This window comes from Engraulis encrasicolus, chromosome 16 (genome assembly GCF_034702125.1).
Source record: "Engraulis encrasicolus isolate BLACKSEA-1 chromosome 16, IST_EnEncr_1.0, whole genome shotgun sequence".
NCBI classification, from domain to species: domain Eukaryota; kingdom Metazoa; phylum Chordata; class Actinopteri; order Clupeiformes; family Engraulidae; genus Engraulis; species Engraulis encrasicolus.
This window is the reverse complement of record NC_085872.1, coordinates 36,502,924-36,511,082: the sequence shown is the minus strand read 5'-3', so window position 1 is coordinate 36,511,082 and position 8,159 is coordinate 36,502,924. Positions and strand designations below refer to the sequence as shown.

At 43.8% G+C, this 8,159-nt stretch overlaps 1 protein-coding gene across 2 annotated transcripts in view; it reads left to right on the top strand.

The window, feature by feature from the left end:
* Positions 1–1,642: 1,642 nt before the first annotated feature.
* Positions 1,643–8,159, top strand: part of LOC134465717 (adhesion G protein-coupled receptor L2-like) — a 113,781-nt gene continuing 107,264 nt past the window's right edge. For both annotated transcript variants that reach the window (XM_063219535.1, XM_063219534.1), the window contains exon 1: positions 1,643–2,214. The gene's annotated coding sequence lies outside the window, so the exon portion shown is untranslated. The remainder of the gene's footprint in view (positions 2,215–8,159) is intronic.

The window sequence follows — 8,159 nt, the reverse complement described above, 5'->3', positions numbered from 1 at the left end:
TAGGCCTATTCTTTTTTTGGTTTCATCTTGTGGCTGAACATTCCGTTTCCAATCTGTCCTTTGAAGCAGTGACAACAAACCAATTTGCCTCATTTTGTAGTTTTATTTTCATATCACACCTACCATAACAGTAGCACTATTTATCTTGGATTTGACCTGTTCTTTTTTTCCCCTTTGCATTCATCACATTGGTCTTGTTATAATTACTCAGGACGCCCTTTCCTTTTTTGGACCTTACCCGGACACAGTGATAGGGTGAGGGAGAGACCCAAAACCCCTGGATGAATAAAACATCCAAATACACCGAGTGGTCAGTTCAAATAAAGCGTCTCGCTCCGTAGAGGCACTTCATACATAAACATTGTTTCTCCAAATATGAATATGTGCCAGAGGATTACCTGAGTTACATCTGTTTTCTCTTACGTCGCTATTCTTTATTATGTAAAATTATGCCTCCAAAAACATGCGAGCCCCACACTAATCCTTTCACTTTCCACCTGGTAGATTTGACCCAAATTCGCATTTCCCTGGTGCGCCTGGGAGACTCTCTCTCTCTCCCTCTCTTTTTCTTATTTTTTCTTTTTTTTAATTATTGAAGCCTCGTGTAACAGAACCTACTGACCTAGGAGTGGTGCTCCTCAGACTTCTGAAAAACAAAAGTGTGGAAATTAACCTTTTGACCAAGAGCAGTTTAAAATGTGTCTGTTTTCATAGATCGTGCAGCACACAAAATATGCCATGTCCACACTCCATATACATTACCATGCAGGCTCTGCAATCGAGGCCAGAGCTTTGAGGAGGTCCTCCAGGCATGCATGCTGAGACGTTGGATACGGTTATACCTTAAATGTTTCATAAGGCAGCAGGTCTCTATTCTCTGGTTTACAGTGAAAGGTGGTATTAGTAGTGCTGTCCCGCCGAACAGGTACTGAGCAGAGTGTACTGAACCGACTGATGGTATAACTATTCTTTCATCCGCATGATCAGTGTGGCGTGTGGCACTTCAGCTCAACCTAGATAACTGGATAGCTGCTGATGGGAAGACACACGGCTGACAACTTGTGCTAGTGAAGAGAACATTTTCTGAAAAAGGATCCTTATATAAAAAAAGAGTCTTCCTTTGTGATGGTGTGCTGAGATGGTTCTCACAGCCACTCTGAGACACTGCATTGCTCAGATCTGCCAAGATATGGGTGAAAAGCTGTGCATGGTCTACAAGTATAATTCACAAAAACAATATGTACTATACGTATGGTTATATGTATCAACGCATTTGCAATATTCTGAAGGATCTACAACTATTGTAGATGAGTGACCAATTTTTTTTAATCAATTTTACTGCCACTGAATGGGAGTTTAAGATGGACTGCAACAGTCTAATTTTATATTATCTACAGGGCATTTTTGCTGAATTGTGCAATTGTTGGGAAAATGCGTTGTGGATTTGGCCTCTTAGTGCCGTGATTAATTGTGTTTTGCTGAGAGCCGCTTTGTTATGGAGATAATGTTGAGGAGAGAGTATCGACTCCGGATCCATCTGGCCACGCCTGGCCGTGTTTTACAAGTAGCTCCACAGCCAGCTGCTGCAGAGAAGGCACCCGGCGCACACTGTTTTTTTCCCTTGTTTGCTCCACTAGTCGCACTGCCTGCGCAGTGGATGGAGCAGGGGTTCTTTCAAGTTACAGACCTGGTACTCTCCGAATCTCCAGGCATTATTGTCAAGTCTGTCCGTTCGATATCTGTGGAGTCTCTTGCAATGGACTAAAGCGACTGATGAGATGCGCTCCTACTAACTCAGAGTAGCCTTTTCAGTTGAAGACTATGAGTCCAGTTCTTTCTGTTCATTCGCCATTCAACGTTAACGCTGGGTCGCGGAGTTTCTGAAAATAAAACGTCGTATTCGCAAGTCCTGGGAGTGAGATGCCCCGCAAGGAGAACTAGCAATTTACATTAAAAAGAACGCTGGAATGGAGTTCGTCAGATTTGTCAGAATGCACGGACTTGGAGAAAGACCTGCTACGTGATAATACACGATTTGCCCCGAAGAAGTGGAGTATGCATCGGAACCATCCAAGTCTTTGTGCTGCCTACTGAGTCGCGTTTCAGGGTTCACCACTGAACGGCTACCCGCCTCCACTCTGTCTTTGCTGTCCCACATCGTCTCGGGCTGCGTCAGATATCGTATAAAGACACACTGGAACAAGCAAATACTTTGTAAGTAGGTTATTCCCAACCGTTGCTTCTTTCGTCCATGTACAGACGGGGTTTGCACTTCTGAATGTATCGCCAGTCCAAGTTGAACGACTTGGCCTCGTTCTTCTTGGGGACATGAATCGCTCTCACGGCTACTGTATTTCCCCCCAAAATGCACTTTGTTGAGTTCAGGTTTACCAGTTGGTCAGCTTATAGGTTACCGGTAATATTGGCATCGCGGCCTGACTGTCATAAATGAGAGGACACTTAGAAAAGGATATCAGTCACACTCATCCACTGACTGGTAGCTCTGGTTAGTGATGTTTCTTGCCTTTGTCCAGGTAGACTAGAGTAGTTTCGGTCAGATAGCCTACAAGAGGTAGCCTAGACGAGAGGCCTACGCGGGGTCCTTAAGCAGAACTACAGCTTAAACCAAATAACTCCAGATGTGAAATGTAGGTCTTGCCGTCGTTCAGTCCTAGCTCTTAACCGCTGTAAATTGATTTGCAGGATATTATTTTTCATACAGCAGTCAATGCTACTACACATAGGTCTATAAGTATGGCTAACTTCTTTGCGTAATGATAACTTCTTTGCGTAATTCTAAATCTCCTTTTTTAATCAGTGCGCGCAACGTGTGTGAAATGTCAGCACATTCTATTTTACAACATAATGTGGAAAGCTGAGCCTAAACAAGGCACAATCACCTGAATAGTTCATGAATAGTTCCCTAAATGTTAACTAAGGTTTAAATGCAGAACTATTTCGAGCCGGTAAAATGAGATCATTAGACATAACATGCATAATTTATCTATAACTAAGCCCCCTGTGTCAAACGTCTTATGGACAAACATTGCCTGGCGTGCGGGAAAGCACTCAAACTCTCCCTCTCGTCTTCACGTGTGTGTGGTGTGTGTAGATGGCAAAGGTGTAGACAGAGGCAGAGAAAGAGCATAAAATGAGGGCCTAGGCAGTGATTTATTTTCCGATCATTGGGAGGTCTTGTAGGCCTACGGCCACAATAGAGTTGGGAGTCTGTAAACAGGACTGGGTAATCTGCAAGGAAATAACAAATGACTAGCCTATGCTATGTGAAAATACATAAGGTCGATTCAAAGGACATCTTAATTTGTTTGTTTTTATTGATTAGGCCTACTCGTCAGAAGTTCAGAAGTGTATCAGTTTCCTAACAGGCCCGGTGCTGTCTCGAGGTTGCATTAGCAAGTGCAACAGACTTAGTTTTTCAAAACACATTTTAGTTCAGCATTAAAATAATTTAATTTGTTATTACACATTATTTACGTATGAAACGCCAATAACCCCATTTTAAACACAGGCCGCTGCACATGTGTAGACCTATAGTAGGCTATATGCATGGGAATTGGGCCACAGACGGATTTGCGATTCATCGAACCAGGCCTCCTTAAGTTTCACACTGATTTATGCTCACGTTCAAAATATTCACTAACTAACCACTTACAGTAGAAATAATTAACTGAAACGTATAGATGGTGGTCACTCACTGAGGTGTTCATTCATTCATTTGTTCAGCCATTCATTCAAATGTTGCAACTGTCAGATCAGGAATCCTTCAGAACAAATGTTCCGTTGTTAGGTTTGCCTTTCTCCCCCCCTCTCCATTCCCCAGGCGCACTGTGATTTGGTCCATTTGTTCAGCCCGTCTTTAGAGGAAGTGCCATCTCATCTCACATCAACTCCTCGCAAATGGTTTGAATTTATGCGAGTGTGATTTCTCGCGTTTTTCCCCAACGTCTGATTTACATATCAAAGTGCCCCCCCCCCCCCCCCCCACACACACACACACACACACACACACATACTCCTCATGTCAATAGAGAACTTGAGTTCCCATCCCCCAGTTTCGCCACAGAGGGTGGAGGTAGAGAAAACGAGTAAAGGACCCTCGGCCTGGTCGCTGCTATTTAGCCGAAAGTAGGCCCACGAGTCGACAGGTCTGTAGGCCGTCCAATCCTTTCGAGAACTCAAAGGATTTCTACATCTTTTTGTATTATGACAAACTTTTGAATTATTTTGTGACAAATTTTGTGACTTTGCCACTATGAGTATTTTGCATTCTAATCATGAGTAATAATTTAATAATTCCACATCTATAAGTTGGAATGATGTACAAAAAAATAAGTTTGAAGTTATTTTTGATCAGCATCTTTTTTCAAAAGTGATTTTATTTTTCCTTAATTTTGTAATATTTTTCTAAATTTGGATATAGTTTACTTTACATTGTCCTGTGTTGTTGTTGGGTCTATACGTTTTAGAATTGTCAGGCCAAGCACGACATATACCTTCCTCTGACGCTCTCTCAGCCAAACCCACAAGCAAACAGGAGCAACAACATACACTGGTGATAAATATTCCTAATTGAGTTATTTAAAATTCCAAACAACATGTGTGAGACTTTCTAATTTCCTCCATTGCAAATGAGATTGCTGTTATATGGATGGCGAGAGGAGGAAAAGAAATGAGTATGACTTTTTTTTTGCAGGCAGGCAATTAGATGTGAAGAAAGACTGGGGAGTTTTATTACAAACACACTCACACACAGATACACATTACCTACACACACACACACATGCATACACAAATGGGCACAAGCATGTGTGCGCACGCACACACACACACACACACACACACACACACACACACACACACACACACACACACACACACACACACACACACACACACACACGCTGCAGTGAGAACGAGAGAAAATGTCACCTGCTAGGCTCAATCACAGCAGGTTGGTTTGACAGCTGTCTCTCGGTGTTTGTCTGACACGCTCCATGTCAAAAGTGGGAGAGAAACTGCAGGAAAGTGAGGATGAGAGGAGAGGAGAGGAGCAATGAGGGGCCAGCCAGAAATGAGCCTGCAGTGTGTGAGAGGAGCGAGGAGCATGGGACGGCAGATAAGTGTAAAGCAGCGATAATCATGGCTGCCGCCCGCTACCCCCCACACCACCACCGTTGAATAACGCTGCAGGGAAGAGTCAACGCTGGAACAAATAGGCCTGTCTTGTGGCTAGTTGAAAGCGTTGGTTTGGAGAAGATTGAGTGTTGTGTGCTGTGTTTGTCTGGTAGGAGCCACGGCACCGTTTTTTAACAAACTGAGAGTGTTTGTCTTTTGTGTGTGTGTGTGTGTGTGTCAGAGTGTGTGTGTGTGTGTCAGAGTGTGCGTGTCTGGGGGGCTGTTTTTGTATTGTTGTCAGTAAATGTGTGGTAGTTTATATTGTTTATCTAGTTATTTGTGTTGTGCCCAATGTGATCACGCTGAGCCAGTAAGTGTCCTCATCAAATGAACCCTGCCAGCCTGTTTAGAACTGCCACACCAACTCAGTGGATTTTCTTTTTATTTATTCTTGTTTTCCCTGACAGTCAGACGTTTTAAAGCCAAAGCCATCATTAGTTGCCTTCTGCCTGGCTGTGTCGCGAATTGACATATTTTTGCAGTGGCATGATCCATTAGCCAGGGTGTTCCTTTTGGCTGTTATTTACAACAGATCAACACATCATCGTGCTGCACATACCAAAGGGATGATCTTATGAGTGGCAAAGTGCTCAGAGCCCTGGCTTCGGGGGCCAGGTTCATCCAAGTGTGTCTGATTCTTGTTTTTGTTGCTCTCCCCAAAAACGACCCCCCCAATGAGCGTGTGTGTTTTGGTGTAGGTGTGTTTTTTTCTAAATACGCTGGCTGATGTAGATGCTGATTTTGGGCTGATGGATAGCTTGGGGTGGGGGTGGGGGGTCTTCTAAGGTTTGCGTTAACCCTTTCGGCTCCTGTGAAATGCCCTGTATGAGCCGCCGAGCCAGGGGTTGTTGATGGATGAGCAAGGGTCCTTGGGCGCCATATATCACGGGATTAACATTGACCTGTGAGATGTCTTGACTGCCCCGTGGGCCTCTCTCCCTGCAACAAATGGCCGGCATTAGCGCGAGAGGACATTGTGAGGGTCTTTGGAGGGTAGAGTGATAATACACCTCGGCCTTGGCAGTTTTTTTTTTAGTTTGCACACAACAGCGAGGGGTGAAGGCAAAAGCTTGCTCTCGTACACACGTTAGCGTAAGGCACGTTTCACTTTGAAATCCGAGGAATCGGCACTGCAGCCTCCGAGGGCGCGTAGAAAAAGGCGTTGGATGGTGCAACCATGATTTTTTCCCTTTTTTTTGTCAATGATTACACAGGGAATTTTGATAGAATGACTTTAAGGAATGGTGCTGTGTTTTTTGTATTTTTTAGATGACATACACCTCCAGAGGCTAAAGAGAAAAAAAAATGTGTAGCTCAATAGGTTATGTGCTCCCATTGCCATCTTTATAGCATGAGGTTTTGCTTCTCTCGGCCATAAGCTCTCGGAAGAGCACTTCAGCAACGGAGCAATGATATTGACTCCAGCGTATTGAATGGTTAACTATGGCTATTACCCTCTTGCCACAGTGCAGAAGACACAAAATCATTGGTTAGCTGAGGATATAGGCTGTAATTTTCAAAGAATTGATGACTTATTTCCATGTAGGCCTGTAATTGGGAGATTTCATTGGGGGGAGGAAAAAAAAACCCTGAAGTGAAGTGAAGCACGTTATGAAGACTTCCTTTCAGATTAAGCCAACAGAAAATTCTAGTGGCCCCAACTACCGTGGCCATTACCCTTGACCGGTATATCCACCTTAACTATAAAAAGCTGCCTGCGATAACCAATTTGCTGAGATAACCAATTTATGTATGCGTGTGCATGTGATGTGTGTGAGTAGATGTATGTCTGTGCAGGTGTATGTGTGTGCTTGTGTGTGTATGGTTGGATGTGTGTGTACTGTATGTGCCTGTAGTTGTATGTGTGTGGTGTAGGCGGATATGGGTGTGTGTGTGTGTGTGTGTGTGTGTGTGTGTGTGTGTGTGTGTGTGTGTGTCTGTGTAGGCGTAGTGTGTGTGTGCGTTGGCCAATGTCGCTCAGCCTCAGCCACTGTCCCTGCCCCAGTGTATAAGGTGTCAGGAGTGGATGGGGTTGTGATAGATATCAGGTAGTTTAAAGACACAGTCAGACTCCCCCGGGACCATTGATCGTCAGCGCTGCTCCCTCCCCGTGTGATGTATGCCTTTTTTATTCGCTCCGTGTGATGTGATATTGTCAGAGGGTCCTTGAATGGTCCTTGGCCCTGGGATTGGCAGCCCTCCGCTTCGTGTAATGTCTATGTTGTTACATGGCAGCACAGAGTTCTGCCAGCTGAAGTGACATGGTTGAAAAGACGGTCCTCAAAGCCCACTATCGCACCATAATTGAGCTGTTGAGATACCTGTGTTTGTGCCACAGACCGATCTGGAGAGACATGTGCTATAGCTACTCTCTTCAAGTCAGACGGCGTTTGAACACAAACACGGTTTCTGAATCTGAAGGTTTGGGTCTAAGTCTTCAAGAGTGTTGCAAGGACTTTACAGCCACAGTGGCTTTCAGTATTGTGGGGCTGTGTGGGTTTTATTGACTTGCGCACACGTCACGTCTGGTCATTTCGGTTGGCTTTCGATTTGCCATGTTGCTTTCGTTATCTTCGTTTTATTGTTCTATTTTTATGGGCATAGGCTGTAAAGACTCGAGCCTAAGAGTTGCTGTAAACAATGATGAGTGTTTTTCATGTACTGTAAATAAGTTTTGACAAAAAACTCTTTGGAGATAAGTGTCTGTGAATCATTATGGTGGACTTCAAAGATGGATTTGTACTCCAGTAATTATTTTTTGACAGGTTCAAAGTAGCACAGCACTTTTAAGTACAACTTTTCTGATGTCTTAATATAATACTTTTTTTTCCTTTTAATGGATCTATACACTCTTATTAACTACAATTCCTATTCATCCAGCCTTTGAAATGATCTTGATTGCCAGTCTTTCATTTGCAGCGTACAGTATTTGCTGAATGTCGCCTCGAGCCGAGCCAGTGCTT